This window comes from Stegodyphus dumicola, chromosome 1 (genome assembly GCF_044657685.1).
Source record: "Stegodyphus dumicola isolate Sdum_Otavi_A_Nest chromosome 1, ASM4465768v1".
NCBI classification, from domain to species: Eukaryota; Metazoa; Arthropoda; class Arachnida; order Araneae; family Eresidae; genus Stegodyphus; species Stegodyphus dumicola.
Window position 1 is genome coordinate 231,518,061 of NC_140768.1, and position 23,244 is coordinate 231,541,304.

The 23,244-nt window shown below is 32.8% G+C and overlaps 2 long non-coding RNA genes across 7 annotated transcripts in view; one reads left to right on the top strand and one right to left on the bottom strand.

The window, feature by feature from the left end:
- The window catches only part of LOC146999508 (uncharacterized), a 184,849-nt gene that overhangs the window by 102,507 nt on the left and 59,098 nt on the right, over positions 1 to 23,244 (bottom strand). For all 5 annotated transcript variants that reach the window (XR_015043793.1, XR_015043794.1, XR_015043795.1 and 2 more), the window contains one exon: positions 3,030 to 3,092. This is a non-coding gene — a long non-coding RNA (uncharacterized LOC146999508). The remainder of the gene's footprint in view (positions 1 to 3,029; positions 3,093 to 23,244) is intronic.
- The window catches only part of LOC146999509 (uncharacterized), an 87,147-nt gene that overhangs the window by 16,118 nt on the left and 47,785 nt on the right, over positions 1 to 23,244 (top strand). The gene's annotated exons all lie outside the window — the stretch shown is intronic.

Genomic DNA, 23,244 nt, shown 5'->3' on the forward strand with positions numbered 1-23,244 from the left:
GTGCATTGCTTTTTGAGTGATGTAATATCCCCCAAGATCAGATCGATAATTTGATACTCAGATGCCTAGGCGTTGTACGGACTGTATTGCATCGTCTGGGAGACATACAATGTATTAACAATCAAACCAACCATGTAATATTGGTTTTTTGTAAATAAGTTTTTTTTTTTTTTTTTTTTTTTTTTGGTAATTTGCTCCAGGGAGAAAAAAAAAATCGCTAATTTTTTTAATAATATCAAACATATAGCATCTGTTTTTGCTCTTTACCTTTTGTTTAATAAAAAAGCTTTACAAATAAGTCAAATTTGTTTTGCTTCTAACTTTTCCTTTGCCTGATTTTGCATTATCCTTAATTTATGCACATGAGTGTATAACAGCGAGTACTTTTGTGTACAGAAGCTGTCTTGAAAGCTTAGGAATCTAAAATTTTAAGTTTGTATTTGTTTTTACTGAATTGTAAGTATTATAAATTCATATGTTTGGAAGCGTCCGAGTTTCAAAAATAATAAAAGTATAAATGATAAATAATAAAGCTTCAAAATAGTAAATCAAACAATCATCAAAATGTTTAGTACCTATTTAAAAATTTGGAGCTTTCTTTCAATTTTAAAGTAATTTAAAATTTAATAAATAGCTTTAAAACTCTTGCCAGTCACTGCTCATCTCAATGCATATAATAACATTATAATTTTTTATAATAATAATGCATATTTTGTTTAATTTCATGAGGCTGAAGGAGACATTGTAAACTTATATTATGAATACGAGTCATATTTTGTAAAATTCGATGAAAGGCCATTCGAAAAACATGTATACATTGACAGAATTGCCGATATAAATAAAATATGTTATTAACAATATTAACTTCTTATTAATTAAGAAAAGGCTGCATTAAATATATTAAAAGGATCTTTTAAAATTTTTGCAGGAAATGAATTTAAGTTTCTCTTAAGTGAATGGATATTTTTATATCTTTATTACCGTATTTGCAGGCGCATAAGGCACATCCCCCCTTTTTTATACACATTTCATTATAATGAATTTACAGTATTTTAAATATAAATACAAAGTAATACTTTATACCCACAATTCATCTGGGGAAGAGCTTTTAATTTTCTTCATCAAAACCTAAACACTCATCACCATAGCTAAATGAAAAGTCACTTGAAACCTCTCCTAAATCAGCATTCGAGTCCTCATACAACAGATTGTCCTCTGTACCATCCAGTGTATTAATAATGCCACACTTCATACATGATTTAACCTCTGCCTCTGTTTTCACAGCATCCCAAGATGCTTTGACCCATTCACAAACTTTCCAAATGTTAGGCCTTCCCCTTCTTCTTGATGGTGTAACCTCAAAATTTGAAGCCTGCATCCAGCTTGCATGCTTTGTTACAGCAATTTCAACATTGTTTTTGAACCATAATTTGCCAACAAACTTAAGAAACACCAAACAGTTGAAATTTCCCACACTTAAAAGTCGTTCGCAAAAATTGCAGTTTTCATGCCAGATGCACATTTACAAAGCTCTCCGTAACTGTAATATTCCCACACATCGCAAGGAAACAAGAAAAAAATCACATAACTCCAAAAAAAGAGGAAATTTCCAGAAATTAATGCAATCAAAAACTGAGTATCGACATACAAGATGCACCTCCTTTTTTTCCCCGACTTATTTTCAAAGAAAAAAAGTGCGTCTTATACACTAGAAAATTTGCTATTTAAAACTTTCTTACATTTATTGGAAAACAAATTGTTTTATATGCTTAATTTCATTCACATAACTATGCTCACTGTAGTTATTGGCTATACTAAATATTTGAATGAAGAAATGTAAGTTTTATTTGCACAAAAACTATTAGCATATGTTTTATAGCAATACACGCAAGTACACAAAAGTGATACACAAAAACTATGAGCATATAGTTTTATAGCAATTTATGAGAGCAAAGTTTTACATAAAAATGTAAATTAATCATAAACGCATCTGTTATATAATTTCAATACAATGAGATATAACAATAATCACTGAGGAAATCTGATATGATTGTGATGACTATATTCAATAATTAAAAAATTCCAAAGATTCCACTAAGATTTTAATAACTGGAAGAGTAACTTCTTACTGGATCAATAAAACGCTTTTCTGCTGTTATCAGTTTTACTGGAGGAGATGTCTGAAATACTGCTATTGCGACATTATACTGATTAAACTAATGTAACACTGTGCGACACCCACACAGATCTTTAAAGCAGCAATTCTCAACAGGTGGTACACAAGATAAAAAATAGGTGGTAGGCAAAGAAACAAAGTTCAAAAATTCTATGAAGAAAAAAAGAACAATTGTTAGAAAATTCCTGTGATTGCACTTCCACTGAAGATTTCATAAATAACAACTTTTGGCTACACCGAAAAAAAGAATTTAAAGGCATTTCAAATAAAGCTAAATTTTTATTGCCTTTTCGTACAACCTATTTGTGTGAACAAGGATTTTCTTCCATGTTTTATTTGAAAAATAAATACAGAATAAAATTAAAAGTGGATCACACTTAAAGCTAAGTGAAATAAGGCCAGACAAAGAAATTGATCTCTCTTAAACAGGCCCAAATTTTACACTAAATTTAAGTATATAACTTAAATTTTGATAATTAAAATGGTAACCAATTCTTAATTAATATTTTTTATGTGTGCCTATTTAATACAGATAGCCAATAGCTTGTGCAAATGGCAAAACATTTATTTTTTCTATTTATATTGAGAAACTGAATAAGTATTATAAAATGTACAATAATTATACTGGTTGTACTAAGGTTTTTAAATTTTTGTTTAGATGGTATGTGTTAGTCAAAAGGTTGAGAACCGCTGCTTTAAAGCAATTAAATTTATGTCACTTTGTGAAGTTATACAAAAGTCGCAGTGTGACATTAACATCATTATCGCAGCATGACTTTACTACCATACTCAAAGACAAAGAAGCAACAATAACAAAAAAAAAAGAAGCCAAGAGAAAAAATTGGTATCTTACCTCTCAGCCTCCACATCCACAGGGCTTGTTTGCTCACATCCTCTTCTTGGGTGCTTCGCATTCCTATAATAAACAAAAATAGGTACAATTTTATTACCGAGACCATAATAAACCACAGTGACAGTACATGCATAAAAGCACCAAACTTGGCACACACATCCATTTAAATCATAAATTGACATCACATAAATTTAGATACTTCTAAATGCAAGTGAATTATGACTGCACATAAATTTAGATAGCTCTAAATTTTAATTTACCACTGAAATACTGGTATACTTTTTAAACTTTTTAAAAGTGCATCGAATCTATCTATTTAGAAATTGCCAGAGATGAAAAATTTGCAATAAAATTTTGACAAAGAAAAGGCATCATTCATGATTGTGTGTGATTATGACAAAGCCTCACGGGCTATCTGCCTGTGCCTTTGTGGAGCACTTTCTAAGGGAAACTGGCTTGTATACATGTTACACATGGGGAAAACCACGAAAACGCCCAGCCCGTTCCTGGGATTCGAACCTCGGACCGACTACCAGCGTTCGGCGACTCTACCGCTCGGCCGCTGGTGGGCCTCATTCGTGATAGAAAATTAGGCTTAAACTATAGTCCAAAAACCATGAAATGAAACCATTTCATCGATAACTCAACAACTAAATGGCACCTTTAATCTTCTAGGTGTATCTACGGATTATTTCGTATTGAAAGATGGCTTTCCAAATCACGACACGCAGAATATTCTTGTCAGATTTTGATAAATACGAAATGGTTTCGAATGAATGCGGCAACTGGCAGTAGGGAAATAGCAATCAATAGAGAAAGATGTTACAGCGCGAGGTTCATAAATAAAAACCTCGTATCCAGCCACACTATCTGCCGACCTGTAGGCGATTTTCGTGCCGAAACCGAAAAATACTAAGAAGCCTTCGACCGAAAGCTTTGTGTATGCAAAAAGTTTGTGAAACAAAATTTCTTCTATAAAATAAAATGCAATTTGCACTGAACCCATGAATTACTTTTAAAGAAATTAATATCACCTAATTTACAAATAATTTCTTTTAGCATGGAATAAATACTTAAACAGGTATCTTACAATTACATGAAATAACGTAATCTTTAAAGGCATTGATGTATACAATATAAATATTTGCTTGTTATTTTATGAAATAACAGTGTCTGGGAAGCCCACTCAAATATCCTGTAGAATTTTAACAAATTATTTTATAGGATACAAATATGCATCTGTTTTTTTTATGAAATATGTGAAATTCATGCAAATAAAATTAAGGATTATGAAATTTATTTTAATATAAATAACTCTGCAAAAAGAAATATTCAGGAGACTTTATTCCCCTTATTTTCCTATTATTGTCATCATAAAAAAATAATAGCATTTATCTTAAAGATAATTAGCTTATTTAAAAAATACAATCTGTAAGCACTTTCTTTAACTCGATATAAGATCCATTTATTTTAAATACTTTTCTAAAACTTTTTATAAAAAATAAGAAAATAATGTAAGCACAAACCTTGTGGTTGAAAAGTTATGCAAACCTTGGGTTCAGTACCCCTCAAATAAATAATGAAAACAATCTCAGATTTTATAGGATAAAAATTAGGTCCAAACGGGCAATTTTTTTCATTTACAGACAATCATTAGATGTTTGGGCTAATGCTACTTTGGACTAAAAGTATTTAAAAGCTACAATTTCAGACAGACTGTCTTGCACACTTAAAATACAAATGTTTTATTAATTATACTGCTTGCCTTAAAAATATGTTTCTTAATCAAAAATTTGCTAAATTTTTATAAAACATAAACTAATACTTATAAAAGAGCCTGAGGCAATTTGTTACAATTAATTAAATTGTTCAACGTTGTTTAATTAATTGTTTAGGCGGTCAGAGCCGGAACAGCTAATGAAGTTTATGAGACTGTGATATTACTTTCGGTTTTGTGAAATGAAGAATTACATAGGATACTTTCAGATTGAAGTTCTGTAGAAACAAAAAAGTAAGTACCATCCCTCTTTCTGAAGCTCTTTATTTGTTTATTGACTTTTGGTAATTAAAAGGTCACTAAAGGAGATATCAGCGAAAAAACATACATTGAAAACAAAGTTAAAACAAAACGTTGCCGACAAAAATATCCAAAGAAGTGATTTGGAAGTGCTGAAGAATAAGTTTAAAGTGTTCGAGACAAAGATAAATTCCAATTTCGATTCTTTGTTCGGGTTATGTATTGAAGAAAGTGCAGTCAAAAGTCTTTAATCCGGACATCCATAATCTGGAATGATCTATAATCCGGACCTCAAAGCTACAAATTTTCCGCGCATGCGTTTACGCATATGCATAATACGTTTACGCATGCGCGTTTAATGTATAACGGATGGTATAAGCTAAGCTAAAATAATCTATTTCAGTTAATGTTGCAGATTGTGTTGTTCCTTAATCTTCTAATTGGATACGGCTTATTATTTTCTTTTAGACTATTAGAGCAATTTAATAAAAGTAAGTTGGAACTTTCGATTATGTCAAACACAATTTCCGATACTGGAGCTGCAAAGAATCTACAAAGGGAAAGCATGTTTCGATGTCCATCAAACAAAAAGTGGAATTGCTGCAAAAAATGGATAAAGGCATATCCTTTGTTTCTCTAACCATTCCAAAATCTGTTTATCAATTTCAAGCTGCTCTGCGGGGGGGGGGGGGGGACGTCACGGCGTGCAATGAACTGGAAATTGATCTCTCAGCACTATCCTCATCTTCATGGCAGATGTTTTTATTTTAATCGGCTTATAATTCCTTATTAAATGTAGTATTTCATCTCGATTTGCTCCCTCTTTGATATAATTTAAATCAAATTCCTCGTCATTATAAATATCACGAATACACATCAAATAGGTTGCAATTTTCTAATTTCTATGCATAATGTATGCTTTACGCATGCGCGGGTTGAAAGAAATGTTTAATAAAGTAAACAAATAAATATTAAGATTTTTTTGTAAATTTTGATACCCTTTAGATCATAATTGCTCTTTATTTCATAAATTACGGTTTTATATTTTTAATTTTATAATTTATGCATGCCATTTTACCAGATTTAAACTGATGATCTATAATCCGGGAAAACCGATAATCTGGAATCGCTGAAGTCCTGACAAGTCCGGATTAAAGACTTTTGATTGTATTGATGCTTATGTAAAAGAGAAAGAAGAGATTGACGATATTGTCTTAGATGTAGAAGTCGAATTAAATCGTAAATTAGCTAAGCTTTCCAAAGAAATTGAATAGGAACCTTTGGTTTTCACGAATGCTTAGGTCAATGTTAAATTATCCAAAATTATTTTGCCAACGTTTTCGGGTAACTTACACGAGTAGCTTCCACTTAAAGATATTTTTTAGCCAGTGTTGATTCAAATCCTAATTTAACAGATGTGGTCAAATTACAGTACTTAAAATCTGAGCTAAGAGGAGATGCTAATCGTATTGTTCAGTCAATATCCATAGTTGACTCTAATTATAAATTAGCCTTTTCATTACTAGAAGAAAGGTTCTCTAATCACCACGAACAAGTGTATGTTCATCTGAAACGATTTATGAATATGCATCCTACGCAAAATGAGTCTGCGTCAGCAACATTAAATGTAATTGACATTTAGAGACTCTTTCACTGAACTGTGTTATCTTCAGTACAGTGGCTTTGTTTTGTATTAGCTGAGAAATACTTGGCGACAGAGCAGAATCTTGTCTAATAGCGCATGCGCCACTAGAATCGCTGCTGAAATATATTTTCGATAAACTTGATTCTTGTTGTACACATTCGGAGTTGCGAATCATATGTTACTCTGTAAGAAAGAAAGCTAGCGCTAGACTGTCGCCATGGAAAATAAATGTATTGAAAGTAAAAGTGTTATTTTCTGTAATGTGTGTGTGGTGTTATTTTATTGCGATATATAGCTATTGACGAGAAATAGAATAATTCAATTCACCAAACACACTTGAATTGAATTATTCTATTTCTCATGAATAGCTATATATCACAATAAAATAACACCACACACATTACAGAAAATAACACTTTTACTTTCAATACATTTATTTACCATAGTGACACTCTGGCACTACGTTTCTTTCTTACAGCGTAACATATGAATCGCAACTCCGAATGTACGTTTTTCTGCTCATATCTCCTTTAGTGACATTTTAATAAGCAAAAGTCAATAAACAAATAAAGAGCTTCAGAAAGGGGGAGGGTACTCAAACTTTTGTTTCTACAGAACTTCAATCTGAAAGTATCCTAGTAATCCTTCGTTTCACAAAACCAAAAGTAATATCACAGTCTCATAACCTTCATTAGCTGTTCCGGCTCTGACTTACTGAGTTGGATCTTTTAATTTCTTATTTAACTACTTTTATTAAATTTCAGTTTACAATATAAAATTAGTTAAATTTTTACAAAATGTAAAATAATTACACTGCTCACTTTAAAACTATGATTTTTAATCAAAAATTTGTTAAATTTCTACAAAGTATAAAATAGATAATAAAAATATGTTAATTCCAAATTCAGGCTTCCAAGTGCCTATATGTTCGGGTGGAGGACTATGTTATCCAAAATTTAATGACTATAGGCAACATTGTTTTTCAACAATGCGTAAACATACATATGTTCATGCAAATTATCATTATTTAGTTTCATGAAATATGATACAGGGTGATAATATTTGGTGACAACAATTAGAAAAGTGCTTCGGACATTTAAAGTGATTTGACACAAAATGCCATTTTGAAACTAATAGCCCTTCTGGGGTAATTCACATTTGTGCTTTAGAAAAAAATATAAAATTAAAAATATTAAAATAAAAGCTGAAAGATTTCAAATTTTATATTACACCCAAAGGGAATTCTTTTAATGTTTTGTGTGTTACCTTTAATTCTCAAATAGCCTGTTCTTCGTACATAAATCACATAAAATTCAAGTAAACAGCTATATAAAAAAAATATTTAAAAAAGGCCTATCTTCAAAATTTCCAATAGCCTTGCGTGCTAGAGGTAAAGAAATTTTTTCCCCATACAGCAATACCATTGCTCACTTTTATTCCATTATAACTGATGAAGTCACTTCAAATAATAAGGAAACTTTATGATGGTGTACAAGATGATTTGTGAACAGTCAAAAAATATTAGATAAGAAAGACATCCTACATTTTCTCAGACTAGCTAAGATTACAGGTCCACTCAATAATAATTCTATAATCTCAATAATTTCAAAATCCGGGTTAGATGGTAGCAACATTAGCTATGAGTTATGATGGAGCAGGTAACGTGATAAAAAAGGGAATTGGAGCTCAGATTAAAGCTTTTGCTCCAAAAGCAATCCATATGCACTGCACTTCTCATTACATGAATCTTGTGTTCATATACTCATGCAACATTTCTGAAATTCACAATATGCTGAACAAACTTTAAAAAAAATATTCAAATCGGCAAAAAATATTAGACCTTTTCCGGACAAGATAGATAGCCTTTACGGCATTGAGGCGTACCGCCACTTCTATCACAGCTTTTCCGATATCACCGAATTTAAAGGATCCGAAATTCGATCGAAAGCAAGTCTATCGAAATACTGTTCATTGTGATTCTGTGTTTTGTTAATACAAAGCTGCATTTTAGCAGTACCTTAACTTGTCTAGCTCATTTTCCAACTAAAATCTCAGTTTTTCAAATTTAGAAAAGATTGTATATCACCGTTTTGCATCAGTTTGCGCTGATCATGTAAATGAAATTTGTGACATATAAAGATGATTTACCCTATGCGGTAACACATCGACGTATTTTCACTTAAAAAAACATCAGAGAATTGCACAATATCGGCAATGTGCATCTTCCTTTGTTCAAGTACACATTGATGTAAAAAAGTCAAAGGAAATTGACAAAAATCCAGTTTTTCTTACTCTTGTAAAAAGCGCCAAATAAGTGGGCGATTCTGCACTTCACACCCTAATTTTATATTTGCTGCGTTGTTTCAAACAGAGGATTAAACCAATTGTTTCCTTTTCCTAATATACTGTGAAAGCATCGATTTATCCGTTTATAGTTATATTTATAGTAAATTAATTGAATTCTGCTGCTATGCTCAACGATATATATAGTTAACAAAATAGCTCTAGACAAACGTTACGCAAATCAAACGACGCCAACTGTACTTTTAAATACGATGAAAATAAAATTAATAATCATGTACATACTAATGAGTGGATGAACTTTCGTTAAGTAACAATTACTGATGTAAAAAATTAAACACAAATATTAACACTTAATTAAATAGATAACCAATAGAATAGACTGATGCAATACATTAAAAGAATTTAACTACAGTTTATTATGAAAAACTTAATGCAGATAATTTAATTTTCATCAACAAAGATTTAACCGGGACATTGGTAGTACCGACAAACCGAGTGAAGTGCTAAAAAATAAATAAAACAATATAAATACGCAAATATACATTACCTGGAGCTGAAAGGCTCGGACTCCATTTCAGAAATTTTTATTTTTATTACACAAGTAAATTACAATATATATACTACAATACAAAAATTTTAATGGCAAGAAAAAAAGTATTTATTACAAAGATTATTTACAAAAATATTATATACAAATGTTAATAGTTAGTAAGAAAAATTAGTATTTATATACAAATGTTAGTAAGGTTAGTTATGTACGAAGATATTAAAGCTTAAATATCTGAAAAAGGAATTAGAAAATTTATAAAAAATATATCAAATACAAAAATATTAAAGATTCTTAAAAAGAATTAGAAAATTATATTAAAAAAAATCAAAAATACAAAGATATTTAAGATTAAATATCTTAAAAAGAATTAGAAAATTATACAAAAAATATATCAAACAGAAAGCTATTAAAGATCTTAAAAAGAATTAGAAAATTAGATCAAATTAGACAATGAAAAATATATAGAGAATTTATAATCGCAAGAATAGCACCTAGATCCAACAAAGTTAAAGTCTAGTATGAGCTAAGGCTCCTCTAAACCTTAGTATAGCCTTAGTATGAGCCGTAAAGCTTTTGCACTTCGTCGCGAAGTCAGTGGCGAACGGTCATGTGTCCTTTCTAGCCAATCAGAAAAATCAGTTAAAAATTACACTAAAATTTCATTGGATGGATTTGCACCGTTTGCTAATTGTAAATTTCGGCCCCCTCCCAGACCCGAAGCACTTGGCGACATAAAGTTCGAGCGTTTTCACTCTGCTCTTGTTAACAACCACTGATCAAGGAAACGTCGATGCTTGTCAAAATTCATGATGTAACCCCTCACAAAATTGATTCTGGCCCTTTTTTGACACAAAAAAATTTACTAAATTAAGTCCTTCAGTGTTTTTACCTTTTTTTCACTGTAGAAGGCAGTTACTCTTGTTAAATTTAACATTTGGCACTAAATTTTACCTCTTTGCGGAACCCTCTTTTTGGCGATAAAAATAATTCTTTGATGATGTGGGGATAAAGGCATTGGTCATTGCAAATTCGAATCCTTTGTTACCATTTCAATTAATGCTGGTGATTTTTTTAGTCTAAAACAAACACTTCGCTTCCGAAAACTGTCAGATTTAAATTGAAATGAGTTTCACTTCAGTTTTAGACAAACGAAATAATTTGACTAGCTACTCGGGAGAGGCGGAATATCTTATTGTAGCAAGTACGGTTATATAAATGGCAGGGAAAACTTTCTACTACCACCTTGCAATAAACTTTAATTTAAACCTCAGGACCCCGTAATATTTACACAAATTTTGTGGGACTCCATAAGTATTGCGCAAATAAGACACACGCGTGAGTGAAACTCTCAATTTTTTTCACTTGTACTGTAATATACTATTGCAGTTTCAGGTCATTCCCTTTAATTTCTAATTTTAAGACATAGAACGATGTGAAATTTTTAAATATGTAACAAACGAAATGACAGCTTCACGTGCAAAGCAAGGAAAATGAACGTTTATATTATAAAAAGAATGCGTCGAAACGTTTTCGTTTTTCCCTTTGTCTGTATTGTCTAGCTTTTTTTATTTTCAGATACATTGTGTAAAAATATTTGATAACTGTAAAATTATTATATTAAGTTAAAGAAATATCAAAACTGCTAAAATTTTGGCAACATCCTACTGCAGGTCCCGCGACCAACACGGGAGTCGTGACCTACAGTTTAAGAAACCCTGTTCTAGGTAAAATCCTAGTATACGGAACAGCATTTGACGCGACTTTAAAAATCGTCGCCAACACCAAAATGACACATAATGCCGCCGAATCCCGTATGTACTGCAAACTAGAATTAAAACGTGTTCTCTCTCTCTCACACACACATACCATATCCATATATATATATATATATATATAATTTATTTACTAAATAATATTGATTATATTTATCTTCTAAGATTAATTATAGTAGATTTATCTGAAAAGAGTGAATCCATACTTAGTAAGTTCTATTTCGAAAGATGTTTTTAAGCAACTTGAATGAAAATTGTTAAAAATGTTTAACGGGGACTGGAATTAAATCATGAATAACAAAATTTCAATTGTAAAAGGAATAAATTAAAAGCAAGAATTAAATTAGATACAAATATACATATAAATTATATGCGTTGCTCTAGTTATTTCGTGCACTATTTAGGAATTTTTTACTTGTTGTAGAAGGGTTAAGGCGACTGTGCCTGGGCACCCTGTTGTGTCCAAACACCGTTCCATCGTGATACACCAAGACTCCATTAAATGTGATCACATTTTTCCAACCGGGATAGTGATTAGTGACTCTGAGTACCGTACCGAAAGACTCGCGCTCGAATCCCGGAGACTGCATGGATGTTTGTAAATGTATAGTGTCTGTGCGGCATGGGGGGCACTCTAAATACGCGGCGGGCCGAAAGTCTTTTTTCGTTTTGGAATATATGAAAGATGTTATATTATATGTTAGTCTAAACGCATATTCATCTAATATCCTGTAGAATGTGTCGCTATTCCACTTGACCCATGTCCATCCATAAACTCTATTGATATACCATATTAAAATTTAAAAGAAACCTTGTTTAAAAAAATGTATTTGTAATATTTGGATCGTATTAACCGAACTGTTGATCACAATAAGCGATGTATTTTCCATGTTTTCGTATACAAACTGAAGGGCGTTCTGCAATTCGATAACAATATCCAAATGATAACATTATTTTTCACATTGGACAGCTGATGTTTATACATTTTCACAGTCGCACTTTCCCGTAATTCTGATAATACTCTGTTACATGCAGTTGAAAACAAGTCTGAAATCATTTTTTCCAAATGCAATTGAAAAATAGATCACTTGTACTGTTTCTGACAGAATTTAAACCACTTCAGAATTAATCAGGTTTACATGAATACAAAGCGTTATTATGGCAATGGTACGCAAGTCGCGAAGAAATTTTGGGGGGTCGCTAAATTCAAAAAAAATTTATTTGACAACAAAAAATATAACGGCATTTGAAAAGAATTTTGGATGTTTAACATTTACTAGGAATTTTAAATTAATCATTTCCATATATTAATTTTGATTGTATTGTTTTCCCCTTGATTCAGGCGTTATGCTTGAACAATTCGAGAATTGAATTTCAAAGCGCGCAGCGATAATTGTAATATGCATAGTTTACACACTTGTGTTCCCTATTTCTAACCAAATTTGTTGTCAAGCAAGCATATAACATTTTCGAAGTATTGGAAAATTCGATTGCGTGCTTGAAGGATGATAAAAAAAAAAAAAAAAAAAAAAAAAAAAAAAAAAAAAAAATTCAGTTTTGTTCGATGGATAAATGGCTACACAAAGAGGGTACAATCCTAGAACGCGGTATGGTCTTGGCGCGAGTTTGAAAATTTTCGCCAACACCAAAATGACCCATTTACTGCTTATAATAATGTCGCAAAATTCACCCAATCCCGTGTGTAACGTATACTGGGATTAAATCGGCAAGAGTGAAAATGGGAATGATGGCCAGACATCTAATAAACATTTTTCTTTCTACTTCTAATAAAAAATCAAGTAAATATCAAGAAGAGTTTATTAGATACTGTTTTACATGTTGCATTATCAGTGGAAAATGAATATCCGTTGTGTGTTAAATGCAATGAAAAATCAATGCATGAAACCTGTTAAATTAAAACTATATTTGGAAACTAAACATAACGATTTAGTAAATAAATCTGATTAATTTTTAAGAAATTAACTAACAGCGTGAAATATCAAAATGTATTTTTGAGAAAATATACAACAGTTCCTGAGGTTTCATCGGCATCCTTACAAATTTCATATTTAATTACGAAAAATCTAAAACCTCATACAATTGGAGAATCGCTCAATCTTCCTTTTCGGCAATAAAAATGACATCAATTATCCATGGAGAAAAATACAATAACGACTTAAATGATACGAAACAGTCACGATTTTATTTGAATTCGAAAAGGGGGTGGGATAGAATTCGGAAATATGCAACCGGGAAAAACCGGCAACTATGAAAAAACGAAATAAATAGGCGTAAAATGGACGAAATACGTTAGTCTAAACGCATAATTCATCTAATATCCTGTAAAATGTGTCGCTATTCCACTTGAGCCATGTTTATACATAAACTCAAACTGATAAACCATATTAAACTTTAAAAGAAACCTTTGTTTAAAAAATGTATTTGTAATATTTGGATCGTATTAACCGAACTGTTAATCGCAATGAGTGATGTATTTTTCATGTTTTCATATACAAATTAGAGGAATTTCTGCAGTTCGATAACAATATCCAAATGATAACATTAAGGGGCATTTACTGTATTTTACAATTTCTGATTAACAGGGGGGGGATTCAAACTCTTGGTTGACAGAATGACAGTTTGCATGATTTTCCTTTCAAGAAAATATGATTTTTTTTTTCATCTGGAATTGGATCATTATCCATTTTTTGGCGCATGGCTGTAATATTCTGTCACTAAATTCCAAATTCTTTAGAAGCAAATCTGGCTCCACTGTACCCGAGTAGTTAAAACTGTTGACTACTGCGTTGGCTTTTGTGATTTTTACTATGCAATCAGTTTTCCTTAGAAATTACTCCACGAAATCAAACCTACGTTATTTGGCCAATGTGCTTGGCCAAATAACCTAACCTAACATTTGAAGGAAATCAGCGTGAAACCAATTTTGAAAAATACATAAACAAATAAGTAAGTAAAATTTTAAAAAAATTCTGAAAGTTTTCAGATTTTATATGACATTCAAAACTGCGTCTTTTAACGTTTTGTGTGTTCACACTCAGGCCACATAATATTCAATTCAACAGCAATATCGCAAAATGTTTAAAAACAGAACATCTGTAGACAGTGTCGCGCGCAGGAGATAAAAACACTTTTTTTTCTGTACGGTGTTGCCACTACTGGCTTTAAAATCGTTGAGTTTGTTAATCAAAAATTCCTTAAAATTTTCCAAAATATGGAAAAAATTCGAAATTCAAAATTCGGGGGTCCAGGTGCTCATGTTCGGGTGGAGGATTACGTTATTAAAAATTGGATGACTGTAGGTACCGTACTTTCTTCACAGTGCTAGAAACATGCATACATTCATGCAGCTTCTTCATTATTTAATTTCTTTAAATATAATACAGGTCGGTAATATTTGGTGGCAACAATTTAAAGAGTGATTCGCCGTTTATAGTGAAACGCCATAAAATGCCGTTTTGAGACTAATAGCCCTTCTGGCTCACCGCCCGCTCGGGTTAAAAAATTAGGTTATGTTAACTGAATACACACAGTACTGTAGGGGTATCACCTTCAGGGATGGGACGCCTTTGTGGAGGTCTTTCTCAGGAAACTAGATTATACTCATGTTACAGACAAGTGAAAAACCAAGAGAAGTACTCATGTAGCCCACTAGTTCGAAGAGGTTTGCAATTTTAGTCGAACTACCGGTATTGAGTGGTCACTCGTGGGGTTTTGGAAAAGCTAAGATTGATTTTTTAAAAAAAAAATTTTTATTTATTTATTTAACCAAGATTAAACTAAATGTGTTCCACATTTTCAAAACAACTGAATATGATTATTACTTCGTTACTTGTTTACAGATCGTTACAGCTAGCTCAAGGCAGGGATAAAAACTAAAGATAACTAAAGACAGCTTTAGTTTAGAAACTAAAGATAACTTCAGTAACTAATTAAAATAGAGATTTCTAAACTAAACTTTAGTTTAGAAAAATTAACCTTAATCGAAACTTAGTCTAGAGAAAATTGTTTGGCGCGTGTTGTCTTGCCTCTGTCGCCCCCCCCCCGCTTGAAACAAGATTTTTCGTTGTTTCACTTTTCATGCGAGTCAGTTGCCTTTCGGAAAAACGGAAGATATAATTCTTTCGTTTGTCCAGTATTAACAACTAAGCTATTTAAAAGAAATAGATGCAATTCTAAAGAATATTATCTATTTACATTTTAATATGTTTAAGTAAAAATGCACTTAATTCATGATACATCTAATTATATAGAATTGCATTTTATATTTCCTTCAGTTTTTAAGTACACAAGAGATACAGAACATTCCTGTGTTACCCTAAATGTATTATGTACCTGTATTATCCTTTAAAATATTCCGTTATTCCACCTGGGACGTCTCTGCCCATAATCTCCACTTTCAAAGGGAAAAAAAGGCCCTTCTGGACGATCGGTAAAATCAACCCTTTCAGATTTTTCATTATTATTTTTTAAATTGGCGATATTGGCGACATAAACAATTTCGAAAAAAATTAAAAACTGAAGACCATTTTGACACTAAATCCAGGTAGTCGTAAATTCTAATAAAAACTACCTGAAGTGGACTGAAGTTTAGCTTTCCTATTTTTTTTAGCCCAAAGGGCGTTGGCTCAGCAGGGCTATTAATTTCGTTTTGGCATTTTGCGTGGATTCACTATAAACAGCGAATCACTTTTTAAATTGTTGCCCCCAAATATTAGAGCCTGTATTATATTTAAAGAAATTAAATAATGCAGAATCTGCATGAATGCATGTATGGTTCCCGCATCGTGCGGGAAAAAAAAAGGGGGGGGTTACTTAGAGACGTTAAACTCTGAATATCGTAGTTCTCTACCCGAATATGGATACCCGGAAACCCGAATTTAGAATTTCTTTTATTGTCTATTTCATATTTTGTAAAACTTGTCAAAACGAATTTTTGATTAGCAAACTCAACGATTTCAAATCAAGTAACGGTAACATTGTATTGAAAAAACACTTTTATCTCCAGCACGCAAGACTATCTGTCGGAAATTCTAAAGATATGCTGTTTCTAAATATTTTTAGCCCAAATGCTCTCGAAATGTGTATGTGTAACGTAATGTAATATATACGAGTGTACTGCAACCCTCCTGGCCGATAATAATAGGCCTCATGGTTAACGCAGCACAATCAACACAAACGTGTATATGTACGTAATTAAAAAAAAAAAAAAAAAAAAAAAAAAAAAAAAAAAAAAAAAAAAGCCCCTTTGAGAGTAATATAACACGTGAAAGCCTTTCTATTTTATTTTATTTATTTATTTATTTTTTAAATTATGGCGGGCACTAACCGATTATAGGCGTTGCCCCCTACTAAGGTCAGAAAAGGAGGTCGTTTTATTATGGGGCCAGCGGCCACCGTTACGTCCTATGAAGGCGCAGACAATTTACATACATGCCTTCTCCGGGATTCGAAATCAGGCTCTTCGGTTACGGTTACGTTCCCGTCTGGACGGCAGGTTTCCTAAATTAATGTTTTGTTAAATTACTGCAAAGTACACGAGGACTATCTGCCTGAGAGAAGGGATGCCTTCGTGGAGGAGTTCCTAAGTGAAATTGGCTCAAACTGGGGAAAACTAAGAAAACACCCATGCCAGCCCGTTAGCCAGGACTCGAACTACCAGTGTTCAGCGACTTTAGCGCTCGGCAGCTGGTGGACCTCCTACGTTAAAATTTAACTGCTATGAATAGGAATGGCATAACTGTTAAGCATTGATAGGGTATGTTTACAGGCTACATTTAAAATGGTTTATTTTACTCTGACAAAAAATGAATAAAGTTTTTGGAACCTAAACAATGAGTAATAAAAAAGATGTAAAACCAATCCTTTTTATGCCAGTCATATTTTATGTTGATTTTACTTTCTTACTTATATCATTTTCTTCTTTCACATAATTTCAAAATTGAGCGTGAGTCATTGTAATGACAAATCAGAATTGCTTCAACTGCCTCCACTGCAAACTTGTTACTTTTATCCGATTCCTGAGGACCATTAATGAAAATATTCTCTGGAAATTTGCATCGTGGGCTAGAATGACAATTAGCTTAGCTTTCTTGGATATGATTTCCGATCAGTATGCTTTGTATCTGTAAGAAATTTAGCCATTTTCAAAGTAATCACACAGTTTTAAATAGTATTCTTTTTTTTTTTTTTTTCCTAATTAATCTTAGTTACCTTATGGCAACCCTAGCTACTATACGAAAACGTTGGAAACGAAAAGGTAGATGTAAGGAAATTCATGAATCACGAAGTTAGTTCACTTCAACTGCAGTGTTTTAAAAGGCAGATGCAAAGCTCATAAACAGTATCTATTTTTCCGCTTTGGCGCGTATCGAAAGATGCAAAGTCAACAGAATTTTATTCGTATTTTCTGTTATTATATTCAGACATGTCCTTTAGTTACTCGCTGGGAATTTAACTTTGCTCTTGCTGTTGCCTTTCACCCTAAAGAACTCGGATATATCTCTAACGAAATGAAAGAACTTTGTTTCTTTCTTCTTTTTTCCGGTTGGCTAGGTACAGTGGCTCCCAAAAGTGTTCGAACACTTATGATTTTCATTGAAATAGGGCTCTATCCATTAATCAAAAGTAAACTTTTTCAATGAGATTTTAATAATAAGATCTATAACATATTCATAACAAAATTACATGATTTTTAAAATATAGCGAAACTTTATTTTTAAGAAATTAATAATAAAAAAATGACAAACATTTTATCTCACAAAAGTCTTTGTACACTGAAATATTTTTAGATAAAATCAAAATTAGAATTACAGTTCGCCGCTTTTTTTAACTTTTGCAATGTGGTGACATTTAAAAAATCGCTTGCTTTAATTTTTTATTGTTTACTTCATAATATTCTATTTATTATTGAAAAATGGGTTGCAGTCGTAAAGAAATTACAAACAGCATTCGAATATTGATAATTTGTCACCACAGTAGAGTTAAATCAATTCGAAATATCGCTAAATTAGTTAACGTATCACATTCTACAGTGCAGTATGTGATAAAACGCTTTAAAGAAGAAAATCGGATTGAAAACAAGGTAAAAAAAGGTCGACCGAGAAAGTTAACTAAACGTGATGAGACTATTTAAACGTGATATACGAACTATTTAAACGTGATGAGAGATTTATTATTAGAAAATTTGTGAAAAACCCACATTTGAGTGCTGTAAAAGTTTCTGCAGAAATTAATGCAAAGTTTTCTACTTCAATTTCACCTTAAACTGTTCGACAAGTTCTCAGAGAAGCTGGATTACATGAGCGTTCACCCCGTAAAAAAATTTTGTTAGTGAGAAAAACAGAAAGCTTAGGCATTCATTCGCAAAATCAGAGATAAATACACCCGAAACGTACTGGAATAATGTCCTATTCGCTGAGGAAAGCAAATTTAACATTTTTGGTTGCGATGGTCGAATAACTGTATGGAGAAGAAAAAATGAGGAACTTTATTCTAAGAACTTAGTTGGAACAGTTAAGCAAAGCGGTGGAGGTGTACTTGTGTGGGGGGAGGGCATAACAGCATCAGGACTAGGTAATTTGGTATTAATTGATGCATAATGAATCATTCTCTTTATTTAAATATTTTAAGAGACAATTTAAAATTATCAGCCCAAAATTTGGGTATTGGAAACAACTTTATTTTTATTCATGATAACGATTCTAAGTTCTCTCAACGTTCGCCTGTAGTGTCTCTACAATTGTCCACAGGTTTTGAAAACACCAACTCAGTCGCCAGATTTAAACCTCATAGAACACATTTGGAAAGAGCTAGAGGTTAAAGTACAAAAACACGACATCAAAACGAAAAGCGAACTCAAAACAGCCATGATGGAAGAATGGATGAACATTGATACAGAAATTACAAAAAAAATTAAAATCTATTCCCAGACATTTAAAAGCTGTTGTGGATGCTAAAGGATATCCTACTAATATTAATTGAACGAAAAATGAAAATATTTAATAATATGTCAAGATTTTTTTGAAGTGTACGAAGACTTTTGTGAGATAAAATGTTTGTCATTTTTTGATTATTATTTCCTTAAAAATAAAGTTTCGCTTATTTTAAATATATTACATGTCATTTTGTTACGAATAGATTATAGTTTCTTATTATTAAAATCTGATTCAGAAAGTTTACTTTTAATTAATGGATAGAGCCCTATTTCAATGAAAATCATAAGTGTAAGAACACTTTTGGGAGCCACTTTTGGGATCAAGAGAAACAAAGTATTTTTAAATATTAAATTCAAAAATCTCGTTGTGATAGCCCTCGAGGCTTTGCCATAATCACACACACACACACAAAAATCTCGTGAAGAAAACTGGCTAACTAGCGGCTCAATCGTGGAAAAAAATTAAAGGCATTTCAAATAAAGTTATTAAAATTTTATTGCCTTTTTGCAAAACCTATTTGTGTGAATAAGGATTTTCTTCCATGCTGTATTTTAAAAATAAATACAGAACTAAATTAAAAGTGGATCCTAATTTACGGTTAAAACTAAGTGAAATAAAACCAGAAATAATGAAAATTATCTCTCTTAAATGGGCCCCAATTTCGCACTCAATTTTAGAATTTAATTATTATAACTTAAATTTTGATAATTAAAATGGAAACCCATTTTTAATCGAATATTTTTTATGCGTGCATATTTAATGCAAATAGCCAACAGGTTGTGCAAATGGCAAAATTTTTTTTTTCTCCATTTGAGAAATTGAAAAATAATCAATGTAAAATGTAGTGGTGGAACTAAAGTTTTTCAATTTTTGTTTAGGGCCTACCAGCGGCCGAGCGGTAAAGACGCTGAACACTGGTAGTTCGGTCCGAGATTCGAATCCCACGAACGGGCTGGCTGCATAGGCGTTTTCGTGGTTTTCCCCATGTGTAACGTGTATACGAGCCAGTTTCCCTTAAGTCCTCCACAAAGGCATCCCTACCTTTAGGCAGATAGCCCTCGTGTGCTTTGTCATAATTAAATAATCCAATCCAATCAATTTTTGTTTAGATGGTACGCGTTAGACAAAAGGTTGAAAACTGATGTTCTAACGTTTCACACAGGGCTTAATTTCTAAGATTAGGAGAGCCGAAGCCCTACCGTAGACCCTCAGGAAAGAGGAACAAGAAGAAATAAATAAATAAAATAATTAATAAAATTGTTAATCATTAAAATAATTAATGATCAAAGTGATAAATAATAAAAGAAATATATTAAAATTTATTTCTTTGGTGATTTTAAATATAACTTAATCTAATAACTTTATTATTAGATAATAATTTAATCGAATAATTTATTATTCGATTAAATATACGAGGGCTATCCAGAAAGTAGATTACGTTTTGGAATAAAAAAATAAACAAAGTATAGGAAACAAATTTTATTATATACAGATGAAAGCCACACTCAAATACTACTTTTCTACATAGTCACCATACAAATTAAGGCATTTATCGTAGCGATGTACGAGCTTGGAAATTCCTTCGTCGAAAAATTCGGCCGCCTGCGCCTTCAACCACTTCGTTACCTCTTCTTGCAGCTGTGCGTCGTCATCAAAACGCTGCATAGCCAGCCACTTCTTCATTGCTGGGAATAGGTGGAAGTCGCTCGGTGCCAGGTCGGGACTGTACGGCGGATGAGGAAACAACTCCCACTTAAAAGATTCAAGAACTTTACGAGTGACATTTGCCGTGTGGGGCCGGGCGTTGTCGTGAATCAACAAGATCTTAGAGCTCAACATTCCTCTGCGCTTGTTTTGAATTGCTCTTCTGAGTTTTTGGAGAGTTTGGCAATACCTTTGAGAGTTTATTGTAGTGCCTCTTTCCAGGAAGTCCACCAAAATTACACCTTTTCTGTCCCAAAAAACAGTCGCCATCATCTTCCTTGCCGACATTGTTTGCATGCATTTCTTGGGTTTTTGGGGAGAACTTGTGTGCCCCCACTGCATTGATTGCAATTTCGTTTCACAGTTCACATGTTTCACCCATGTTTCGTCACCAGTAACGATGCGATCGAGTAAAGAGTCACCATCCTTATGGTAAGCGTCCAAAAAGTTCAACGCTGCAGCCATTCGCTGATTTTTGTGGTCCTCTGTCAAGATTTTTGGAATCCATCTTGCACAAAACTTGTGGTAACCAAGCTTTTCGCTGATGATTTCGTGCAACAAACTTCGCGAAATTTGTGGAAAACTCAAAGAAAGTTCCGTTATTGTGAAATTTCGATTTTCACGGACTTTAGCATCGACTTTTTCGAGAAGTTCGGCGGTCACTATGCTGGGTCTCCCACTTCGATCTTCGTCGTGAACATTGGTTCGGCCATTTTGAAATCTTATGACCCACTGACGCACTCCACCTTCAGTGATAATGTTGTCCCCATACACTTCACGAAGCTGCCGATAGATTTCTATCGGTTTACAGTTTTTTGCAGTCAGAAACCTTATTACTGAGCGCACCTCGCAGGATTTTCAATTAACGCAGACATTTCAAACCGTCACAGTATCTGAACGGAGCACAGCACGAACCTCTCACTAGCACGGCTAGATGCAGACTGAGCTGCGCAACGCTCTGACCCCAAGATGGCCGCGCTAGCCCCGCCCCTAGCGGACACAGACGGAAACGTAATCTACTTCCTGGATGGCCCTCGTACTATATATTAGATTATTAGTCCAAAGGGGCTTTGTCTCTGAAAGACTATTGTTTTCGTTTGCGATTTTGTGTCGAATCACTCTGAATGCCCGCTTCACTTTTCAAACTGTAGTCACCTAATATTATCGCCCTGTATTATATTTGAAGAAATTAAATAATGAAGAATCTGCATAAATGTAAGTATGTGTTTCGCATTGTGATAAAAGAACGATACCTAGAGCCATCCAATTTTGAATGACGTAATCCTACTGCGAATATGGGCATCTGAAAGCACAGATTTGAAATTTGTTTCATTATCGATTTCATATTTTGTAAAACTTTAACGAATTTTTGATTTACAAACTCTACGATTTCAAAGCGAGCTATGGCAACGTTGTACAGAAAAAACATTTTTATCTCCAGCGCGTGAGACTGTGTCTCGGAAACAAAGATATGTTCAATTTAAAATTATTTTGCGATATTTATCTTGAACTGAATTTTATGGTTTAAGTGCAAAGAACAGGATATTAAATAAGTAAAGGTAACACACAAAATGTTCAAAAAAAACGCCTCTTTGGACGTACTTTAGAATCTGAAACCTTTCAGATTTTCTTTTTTGTCTTTTTTTTTAAATTTATCTCTAACTTTAATAAATCTAATAAGTAATTTTTAATATAATTTTATTGCTTAAAATAAAATTTTCGATATCAAATTTCCACTGAAATTGTTGTTCAGTTCCATAGAAGAAGTACCGAAGCCTTCTTTTTTAGGGCTCCGGCTAGCATTATTATTTATCCTAAAAACTAAGAAGTACCGGAACCCGGTACTTAATAGCCGAGTTCCGGTAATTAAGTACCAGAACCCGTGCAATTTAAGCTCTGATTTCGCAACAATATAAAGGTATGTGAGACAGCGGCCAGCCGCTACCCGACTTTTTTCGTATCCTCTAAAGAAGCGGCCTACCAGCGGCCGAGCGGTAAAGTCGCTGACACTGGTAGTTCGGTCCGAGGTTCGAATCCCGCGAACGGGCTGGCTGCATGGGTGTTTTCGTGGTTTTTACCCATGTGTAACATGTATACGAGCCAGTTTTCCTTAGAACGTCCTCCACGAAGGTATCCCTCCCCTTAGGCAGATAGCCCTAGTGTGCTTTGCCATAATTAATTACACCACCACCACCTCTAAAGAAGCAAACAGCGTTGCCATGTATTACAACATACCTTGAAATTTGTTAGACAGTTCCAAGAATTAAT